Raw genomic sequence first — 11639 nt, forward strand, 5'->3', positions numbered from 1 at the left:
TCCCGACCAGGCTAACAGCCAGGCTAACAGCTAGCCTGCTCCTGACCAGGCTAACAGCCAGGCTAACAGCTAGCCTGCTCCTGACCAGGCTAACAGCCAGGATTTATTTAATCCTGGAGCCTTTTCTGATCATCCAGCAGTGGTTTTACCATATTGTTATTATCAGCCTGGATTAAAATACAACAGGTGCATATTGCTGTTTATTTAAGTACTGTTATTATTTAAAGTTGTGACCATTATTTTTTTATTTATAATTATTCATGTGACAGTCTTTGTTACTGTTATATTGCTGTATGAAGACTGCTGTTCATATTGTTATTATAAGTTTAATTAATATATTTATGATAATAAAAGTTGATACAAAGTTTCAAATGTGTTTTTTTTAAAATGAAGTCTGTTACTAAGGGCCATACATGCAATGCTGTACATTTCTATAGTTGACCAATGCACCTTGAATTATTTTAGTTGATTAATTTTTTTTAATTCTTTAACAATAAGGATCATGTTTGTTCCACTTCCATGTGCATTGTATTTGGCATTCTTAGCACACAATTTATGTTGTCCAGTAAACTGGGAATATAATTGGGGAGGATTGTACAATTTAAGAACATATCCTAATTGTACAATCCTCCCAAATGATAGTCTTAGTTCACTGGACCAGTAACTATCTAGTGATGTAGGCTACTGTACATTCATGTAACAACAGGTAGGACAGGAGGACAACCCAATGGTTTTTACCTTATATTGGGGGAAATAACTGATGAATACACTCTGTTCCATTCATGTTTACAGTGTGCATGGAATTTATCACTTAATTATCTTCATAGTTTCTAGATTTTAGTGTCCAAGTTCTTCAGTGTCTTTATTTTCTATGTCCATATATACAGGGAGCAAGGCATATAATATGTAGAGAAGGAAACTCTGGCCTCTATAAAAAATAAAAAAATGAAACGCGTGAAAAAGCGTGGCAGATAATAGCGGACCGACTTAATGATAGTATAAAAATATACATTTATGAAATACTGCTCTTAACTGAAACCATTCAATGAGTCACTGTCCTTTGAAAAACGAACAGTTGTAGGCTACACATTGCATTAAAAGCGAGCAGTGGAAGTTAATATGACTTAGGAAACTTATAATATATATACAATTACACATTCAGTCGGTCCGTGATCGTCTGCCTCGCTTTCTCGTTGTTTCATTACAGCTGCCGTGTTTCTTTTCTTTTTAAACAAATAATGTGTTTCACGTCATCATACTTCCACAAAAAGCTGCTGCTCACTCTGTATAAAGTATGTACAATGCGTAGTCTCCATTGTGGCATCAGTAAATCTGTGATCGACCTCGCGGTCTTTTGAGGAAAGCCGTGGACGCGCATCTATCTGAATGACTTCAGCCTGGCTCGACCTAGTTTAAACTCCTAGTCTCTCTCCTCAGCCTGCGCAGGCCCTAGTCTCTCCTCCTCAGCCTGGCTCGACCTAGTCTCTCCTCCTCAGCCTGGCTCGACCTAGTCTCTCCTCCTCAGCCTGACTCGACCTAGTCTCTCCTCCTCAGCCTGACTCGACCTAGTCTCTCCTCCTCAGCCTGGCTCGACCTAGTCTCTCCTCCTCAGCCTGGCTCGACCTAGTCTCTCCTCCTCAGCCTGGCTCGACCTAGTCTCTCCTCCTCAGCCTGGCTCGACCTAGTCTCTCCTCCTCAGCCTGGCTCGACCCTAGTCTCTCCTCCTCAGCCTGGCTCGACCTAGTCTCTCCTCCTCAGCCTGACTCGACCTAGTCTCTCCTCCTCCTCAGCCTGACTCGACCTAGTCTCTCCTCCTCAGCCTGACTCGACCTAGTCTCTCCTCCTCAGCCTGACTCGGCCTAGTCTCTCCTCCTCAGTCTGACCTAGTCTCTCCTCCTCAGCCTGACTCGACCTAGTCTCTCCTCCTCAGCCGGCTGGAGCCTAGTCTCTCCTCCTCAGCCTGACCTAGTCTCTCCTCCTCAGTCTGACCTAGTCTCTCCTCCTCAGCCTTGCCTAGTCTCTCCTCCTCAGCCTGACCTAGTCTCTCCTCCTCAGCCTGACTCGACCTAGTCTCTCCTCCTCAGCCTGACTCGACCTAGTCTCTCCTCCTCAGCCTGACCTAGTCTCTCCTCCTCAGTCTGACCTAGTCTCTCCTCCTCAGTCTGACCTAGTCTCTCCTCCTCAGCTCCTAGTCTCTCCTCCTCAGTCTGACCTAGTCTCTCCTCCTCAGCCTGACCTAGTCTCTCCTCCTCAGCCTGACCTAGTCTCTCCTCCTCAGCCTGACCTAGTCTCTCCTCCTCAGCCTGACTCGACCTAGTCTCTCCTCCTCAGCCTGACCCTAGTCTCTCCTCCTCAGCCTGACCTAGCCTCTCCTCCTCAGCCTGACTCGACCTAGTCTCTCCTCCTCAGCCTGGCTTGGCCTTCGTGAAACGCACCAAGCCCGGCTGCACAGATTAGACTAGGACAAGCCTCACTTTATCAGTTATCCTGGATTTATATATTCTGCTTTTGTGAAACAGGCCCCAGATGGCGCCCTGACTCTCTTCCACAGTTTAGATTCTGTCAGAAACAAGAACAGACTGAACACAAGTGGAGCTCTAACTAAAATAATCTGTTCATCTTCAGCTCTGATCTCTAAATGTTTGATGTTTATGATGCTGCTGATTTTAAGGAGAGACACTAACAGACAGAAACATCATCTTTACCTTTATTAATCTTCCATAACATGTCTTCTTTCAGAAAACATTCATGTTACTACACTCTGTCTGTTTGACAGAAAATACTAGTCTTAACCCTCTGGTTGTCTTCCCGTCAGCAAGTTTTTGTTTTTCTGGGTGAAAATGTAAAATTAAAACTTTTTTCACTTTTCCCGATTCTTTCTGCGTTTTCTTTTTAGGTTTTTTTCTTTTTCAAATACTATAAAATTGAATAAAACACCCAAAATTGAATAAAGTAGTCAACTGATCCTATATTTTCATTGTGAAGAGCGTTGGAACCATCCATATTATTTGTTTTCTCAATTTGGTTGACAGAAACACAAATTCCGGATATAGAAACTTTTTGAAAATGGGTCAAATTTGACCCAAAGACAACAGGTTAATGTCATTAATCAGAGAGGTGTGATGCTGATATCTGTTAGTTAAAATGTTTAAAACTCTTCAGCTGTAGTGTGTTCAAAATGCCAGAATGTTCCAATTCATATCTTTAAAGGTTTAAAGTTCATCACAATCACTAACATCCTTTAGTCCAATCTGTAGTCACATTTTCACACAATAACACAACTAGCCCAACATCGGTGTGTTCAGGCCATCCCATTAACACGATCCATGTTGTTTCCTCAACATATGAAGTCAGTTAACCCAGGGACATCCTGGTGAAACGTTGCTGATATAGACTACCAGTAACCTAACGCTACTGTTCAGGTAACGTTGTTGATATAGACTACCAGTAACCTAACACTACTGTTCAGGTAACGTTGCTGATATAGACTACCAGTAACCTAACACTACTGTTCAGGTAACCTTGTTGATATAGACTACCAGTAACCTAACACTACTGTTCAGGTAACGTTGTTGATATAGACTACCAGTAACCTAACGCTACTGTTCAGGTAACGTTGCTGATATAGACTACCAGTAACCTAACGCTACTGTTCAGGTAACGTTGCTGATATAGACTACCAGTAACCTAACACTACTGTTCAGGTAACCTTGTTGATATAGACTACCAGTAACCTAACGCTACTGTTCAGGTAACGTTGTTGATATAGACTACCAGTAACCTAACGCTACTGTTCAGGTAACGTTGCTGATATAGACTACCAGTAACCTAACGCTACTGTTCAGGTAACGTTGCTGATATAGACTACCAGTAACCTAACACTACTGTTCAGGTAACGTTGCTGATATAGACTACCAGTAACCTAACTCTACTGTTCAGGTAACGTTGCTGATATAGACTACCAGTAACCTAACACTACTGTTCAGGTAACGTTGCTGATATAGACTACCAGTAACCTAACACTACTGTTCAGGTAACGTTGCTGATATAGACTACCAGTAACCTAACTCTACTGTTCAGGTAACGTTGCTGATATACACCAGTAACCTAACACTACTGTTCAGGTAACGTTGCTGATATAGACTACCAGTAACCTAAGTCTACTGTCAGGTAACCTTGTTGATATAGACTACCAGTAACCTAACACTACTGTTCAGGTAACGTTGTTGATATAGACTACCAGTAACCTAACTCTACTGTTCAGGAACGTTGTTGATATAGACTACCAGTAACCTAACACTACTGTTCAGGTAACGTTGCTGATATAGACTACCAGTAACCTAACGCTACTGTTCAGGTAACGTTGCTGATATAGACTACCAGTAACCTAACACTACTGTTCAGGTAACGTTGCTGATATAGACTACCAGTAACCTAACTCTACTGTTCAGGTAACGTTGCTGATATAGACTACCAGTAACCTAACACTACTGTTCAGGTAACCTTGTTGATATAGACTACCAGTAACCTAACGCTACTGTTCAGGTAACGTTGTTGATATAGACTACCAGTAACCTAACGCTACTGTTCAGGTAACGTTGCTGATATAGACTACCAGTAACCTAACACTACTGTTCAGGTAACGTTGCTGATATAGACTACCAGTAACCTAACACTACTGTTCAGGTAACGTTGTTGATATAGACTACCAGTAACCTAACTCTACTGTTCAGGTAACGTTGCTGATATAGACTACCAGTAACCTAACACTACTGTTCAGGTAACGTTGCTGATATAGACTACCAGTAACCTAACTCTACTGTTCAGGTAACGTTGCTGATATAGACTACCAGTAACCTAACACTACTGTTCAGGTAACGTTGCTGATATAGACTACCAGTAACCTAACACTACTGTTCAGGTAACGTTGCTGATATAGACTACCAGTAACCTAACACTACTGTTCAGGTAACGTTGCTGATATAGACTACCAGTAACCTAAGTCTACTGTTCAGGTAACGTTGCTGATATAGACTACCAGTAACCTAACTCTACTGTTCAGGTAATGTTGCTGATATAGACTACCAGTAACCTAACGCTACTGTTCAGGTAACCTTGTTGTAAAAAATTGTTGTTGGGGACCAAGGGTTGGTTAAACAGTGATTTGGCTCAACTTGAATTGACTGCGAGACAAAGGATCTTGGCCTACATGTAAATTCCAAAGCCAGTTGCACCAAACTCCTAGAGGCTGCTACTTGGAAGCAGAATCTCAACATGGAGAAAGTGCATTCAACACGTGTGGGACAAGGCAGACTGGCGGTGAGACAAAGAACTGCTTCACACCTTTGACCAGGTTGCAGTTTTCCCATTGGCCGTCGGGTCTTTGAATGCACCACCCCGCCACTAGGAGGCGGGGGAACGATAAAAGCGTTCGGCGTTTGTGCTTCTTTGCTTTTCCACCGGGACTCACGTCGCGAAAGGAAGCACTCTAGTCCGGACTAGTAAACTAGCATCACCTCGCTGGCCGAGTTTCGAGCTGGTACAAAGTATATTGGCCTGATATACAAAGGGGATCCGAGGAAATACTTTGTTGAAGTATTCCTTCATCTGCAGCGGGCTTAATCAGCCTGGATTTAAGAAAAGGACTACGTTCTTTTTCTTGTTTGGTCGACCTGGAATCCGTTTTTCGTTCTTTTGCTCCGGACGAAACGGATTGTTAAGCTCTGGCCAAGAGACTTAACTGACAGACAACGCACAGTAAGGAGGCTTTTACACAGTTCTGGGCAGAATATTAGAACTAGTGCGTTTTGTTTTGTTACTAATGAGCAAAGGGTTAGCTACCGCTGTTGCCATTAATGTGATCTGATTGTAATCATGTATGGGCCATATCTGGTTATTAATCTGTTCTGTGAATATATAACTGATCATTATATCGTTTGATTTATGTCGTGTTAAGTAGCTGGGTTAAAACCGTAATTGCTATCTGCAAACTCCTTTCAGGAGTTTTAATTACTGTCTGCGATAGAATCGCGAAAATCAGCTGCTAGCTACTGGAGTGGTTATAGTGACGTTTCCCTCAGCAAAACCAAAAGTCTCAGTCTGTAGGACAGTGGCTGAGGGGAACTAGGTCATTATCAATATCTTAAGATCAGAAGTGCCTCTTTTCTTTACTCTCCTTCTCTTTCGTCCTTTACTAACACACGCACAAACACGACACAGGCTAGCCGCAAAATTACCAAGCTAACGCTGTAGCTTCACACGTGGGATCTCCCTACGTTCGGACAGAGCTAAAACAGGGACTAGCTACCAGATCGGCTAAGCGTTCTCGTTGCCTAGCAACCCCCCCGGCTTCTTCAGCCCTCTCCGCGCACGCAGCACCACTACCGCCCTCTTGAGGCTAAATAGTTTTGTGCAGCTCACAGGAGTAGCCATCTTTGGAGTTGTTTTGGTGTTTAGAACTACACTCCGACACCGCCCCCTCCTTTGTCACTCACTCTCTCACACACACACACTCACACACACACACACACACACACACACACACACACACACACACTCACACACACACACACACGCACACACACACACAGACACAGACGTGTCCATGACACATGCTGCTTTGTTTTTGCTTTGTTTTTGGTTGTGATATTATAAAAAGGTATATGAGTTTATTATTGAAGGATTATTGTTTAGCTACTGATAATTGTGAAGTTAATAAATCTTATTATGCTTAATTAGCAGTTGCTTGTGATTATTTGTGTACTTGTTGTAATAATTGCTGGTCGATCAGGTCCGTGCTTGGATTCACCCCTTCCTTTATTTCCCTTTTTAAAGGATTACCACAGAAATGAGACTGTTCCACAGTTTGATTATTGGTCCCTGACTAGCAGGGTGGTGCCCCGTTTTGATTGTTTGTCGATTTGATAAAGTTATTAATAACCATATTCATAACTTTATTAATATTGATAAAACATCTTTGATAATTTGCCAATGATCAAATCTGTACCCTAAGGGAATCCTACATTGTATACTTGTAATTCTTAGCTCACCAGTGCATCTTAAAGTAACCTTGCTTTTTGTACAGGATGTGTTTTATTTACTTTCTTAATTTATAATAATAAGGGACCGTTCAGTATTTATGGAATGGACCACCGGAGGAAAATAGGGGAGGGTCATGTCTTTTTATTCTTTGTTGAGGGGAGGGTCACCCAATGTTTTTTTTTGTATTCATTAAAACAGCTAAATTTCAAAGTGGCTACTCTTTACCACCACCAATGTGTAGCACCCACCTGCGTGACAGGTAGGATTTTACCCTGTACACATGTCCAAATATGCAGTATATTTTGAGGTATTATGGAGAATAACAGTGAATTGTTTGCTAGTGAGTGTGGTGGAAAGTCTAATACATAGAAGGTGAGATTTGAAATAATGCTTCTGTCAACAAAGTCATTTAAGTCTTTATTCTTTGTGCAAAGAAGGTTCTGTACATCCCAGAATAATCTGAGAGAATGAACAAAGAGAAAGAAGACGGTATTTTTGCTCTTCTGTTGCTGGGCAGGAAAAGGCCTGGTTGGGGGGGGGCTGTGGTTATCATAGAGGAACAAACTATATGTGGTCAAAAGAGCATGCATGCATCAGTACATCCTGACTAGATATTTGTATTCAAGTAGAAACTGCAGATTTATAAGAAAGATTAAGCAACAGTATAACAGATTAATATATTTCCCCCTTTTGATTATTCATTAATCATTATTTTTGCAAAGAATGTCACAGTTTTCAACAGGTGTGATTCTAGGATCAGATCTTTAGGGAGGACTCTGCCCCTAATGAGAATGTGACACGGATAAATCAGTAATTTCATTAACTGAGCTATCTCTGAGCTACTGAACAACAACATCAGCTAACGTTTGATGACACTATGATGGAACTAAATCTGACACTTCATAAGTCTCAGTAATAATGACCAATGTGACACAATGTTCTAACATTCAGCAATTTAATCAGCAACTGAATCAACATTGAGGCATTTTCTAGAATGGGTGCAATGATCTTTCACATAGGTGCACACAAGGGGTGCATACTTGTTTTGGAGGTAATAAATATCTTGATCTAGTAGTTTATCTTCTCCTAATAGTGTATGTGTGTGTTATCAGAATGTGTGTGTGCTGTGGGTGTAGTACCGTCCTCCACAGGCGTCAGATGAGTCAGAGAAGCCTGTGGTCTCATTTCCTCCGTGTCTGTGCGTATGCCGCGGTCAGAGAGTACGTGGATTACCTAACATTTTCCCGTGCAATTCTTGCCTTTTTTTGTGCCACATTTATAAATGAGGCCCCTGAACGTGATAGAACAGAAAGGCAGAAGAAAGGTTTGGGGGGGGGCGGGCGGCGCTGGTGTGAACCAGCTCTGTGGTTATCAAAGAGAAACTAGTTGTGGTGGATCACATCCTGACTGAACACTTTATGACTGAGAAAACTGGCTGAAACCACAGACACACACACACAGACACACACACATAGAGAGAGACACACACGCACACAAACCCACACACACAGAGAGACGCACACACACACACACACACACACACACACACACACTCACTCAAAAGTGCATGCATACATCTCTGTAAACTGACTGTAAACTGACTACTTTGTGATATTAACAAAAGTATTTTTCAATATTTGTCTGTTCTTGTAGGTCATCATTTACAGTCAGCGTCTGCATCAGAACAAAGTGTGAAAACATCATCTTAACTTTCCTTCTTGATTTCCTGTGGTTACCTTTGACCATCAGTGAAGTGTGTATTTCTATGTGATCTGTGGGTGTACCACCTGAACCTGGAGCTGATCGTTGACCATATATGGTGATGAACTTCAGAGACAACGTCTCTCTTTCAGACGATATAAGACACGAGATGATTTCATTTTTCTGTCTGCAGACTCTTCAGATTTGCATGGTGTCAGAGTTTACTCTTTGTTTTGGTAACCATTTCATCTTTCTCATTGCATGAAGCCAGCGGAGTGAAGGACAGACTGAAGCTTTCTGCAACAACTCTTCGGTAAATTGCTGACTAATAATAATCTCATCATATCTCAGGTAATTATAACTTTGTGTTCCCAGACTATCATGAAGATCTCTATCTTTGCTGGTGTTCTGCTGCTTTCTGCTGCTGGAGAAAAACCAACAGTTTATCCATGAACATAGATAGTTAATACATTCACTCTTTCACTGTTTTTTTATATATACTTTTATTGAAATTCCTTCACTTAATTAACAATACATTACCATACAATGCAGTACCATTATCATACCCTTGCAATTTTTTTTATAAGTATGTACATATCCGTGTAGTCCACCTAGTGCTGATAATAATAATAACATAACAAAAGCAACCCTCATAGCGAAAGGAAAATAATAGTGCTGTCAAACGATTAAAACATTTAATCGTGATTAATCGCATTAAAGTCATAGTTAACTCGCAATTAATCGCAATTAATCTATTATTATTCTAATTCTAAATGTCCCTTGATTTCTTTTTGTCCCATTATTTTTTCTCATTTTAATGCTCTTATCAACATGGAAAAGTGGATCGGCTTGCTTTGTGCAGATGTTTTTTTATTGAAAACAACGTTGGCATATACTGTATTAACTGTTGCCTGGCTTTGAAGAGGGGGCGGAGAATTCTTAGCTGTGTGTTTGGCCATCAACTGTGTGATTGTGTACCATTTTTCAACTTTTTAAAAGTAAACTTTCCATTCAGAAACTTATTGGCATCCATTTTGGCGGCTTGTGCTCACCATCCACTCAAAACGTAACGTTAGCCTACTACTGTTTGGCTGGCTCGCGAGCGGCGTGCCTGTTGTTTAGTTTCGGTCTAGCTAGATCCGGTGTGGTGTTGTAGTTTTTCTAACGTTACTAGTTAATTACTAAAAACTACAAAGTTTGCTAGTCCAAAACGAACGTTAATCTTGTGATAATAAAATTGACGCCGTTAAAATGGGTTTGCGTTAACGCCGTTAATAACTGACAGTACTAGAAAATAGAAATGAATCAACAAAACATAAAAATAAAATTGATTCAAAAAACATTATATACATACACATACATCTGCACCCTTATGCACTTCTAATCATACATCTATACATATATACACATACCATATATGCATACACTCCCAAACTTTTACCAAAGAAACATAGAAGTTGATTTGTGTGTATATATATATAAATAAAAGTTAACCCAGACAATGACTTAACTTAAAACACAATAACTTTCAAGAAATTACTGGTTGTATCATTGATTCAATGTCATTTTGATTATGCATGTTCTGCTTGGTACTGTGGATTATCAGTTAAACTTAAAAACAGACTGCAAGTGATGCAAAATAATGTTATCTGCTACCTGTTAAATGCACCCCCCAGGACTCATATTGGTAAAGAGGCTTTTAAAAGGGTAGGGTTGCTGCCAGTACATGTTAGAGTGGAGCAGTTCAAGTTGAATCATATGTATAATGTCATAAATGGCTCTGCTCCAAAATATGTACATTCCAATTTAAAAATGGTTCATACACAGCATAATCACAATACTAGGGCCAGTGTCCCTTCTTGTAAAGTTCCCAGAGTCACCAATGCAGCTAGAAGTTCTTTTTTCTATACAGGTATAACATTGTGGAATAATCTGCTGCTTTCCCTCAAAATTGTAAATACCAGAGGGGTTTTTAGACACAAGGTTAAGGCATTTTTATGGAATAGAGTAGCCAATATTTTTGTAATTAGAGTAGACTGCTATATAATCTGCTATATACTTTCCATACACATTCCTTCCAATATTTTGAGTTTGTTGTTTGATGTATCCCACTACACACCTGACTCCAGTCCTCTTCACTCAGCCTCTCCCCTATTTTATCCACTTTAGTTGGCATCCATTATTGATATTTGTATTACTTTCAATAGTTGTATATATATTTGACAACGCTTATTTGTTAGCGTTATCATTATTTTTTATAAATACCGTTATTAAGGGCTGTTTTCTTTTCTAGTGGCTTGACTTTTTATATGATTTAAAAGATATGACTTAGATTTAAAATTTGTATATATGTTGTCAATCCTTTTGATGCCCCTTTTTTCAAAATACTTTCAATGCTTTTTGGCTCTTTTTTGATTCCTTTCTATGTTTTCAACGCTGACCTATAAATCATCATTTCATTGTTTGTTAACAGTAAAATAAGTATCAAGTATAACAAACTGTTCGATCTGTTCACCATTTATTAATGATGGTTATTATAACTGTGTGTTCTCCAGACAACCATGAAGATCTCGCTCTCTGCCGGTGTTCTGCTGCTTTCTGCTGCCGTGCTCTCTCTGGAGTTTGAAGAAGAAGTAAATCCTGCTGACAAGATTAAAAACCAGAATATCAACGAGGGGATGGACGATGACGGCTGCACCGAAGAGATAAATGACAGAGAAGAAGAAACTCAGGCTGAAACGTTTGGGAGACAACTAGATCCAAGAGTTAAGAAGTTTATAAATCAGCATATCTTACAGAACATGAAATGTAAAAGCTGTGATGCTGTGATAAAACAGAGAAAAATCAGTGAAACCAATAGTAAGAGGTGTAAGAAGGAGAACACCTTTATCAGTGCC

Source organism: Perca fluviatilis, chromosome 7 (genome assembly GCF_010015445.1).
Source record: "Perca fluviatilis chromosome 7, GENO_Pfluv_1.0, whole genome shotgun sequence".
Taxonomy (NCBI): domain Eukaryota; kingdom Metazoa; phylum Chordata; class Actinopteri; order Perciformes; family Percidae; genus Perca; species Perca fluviatilis.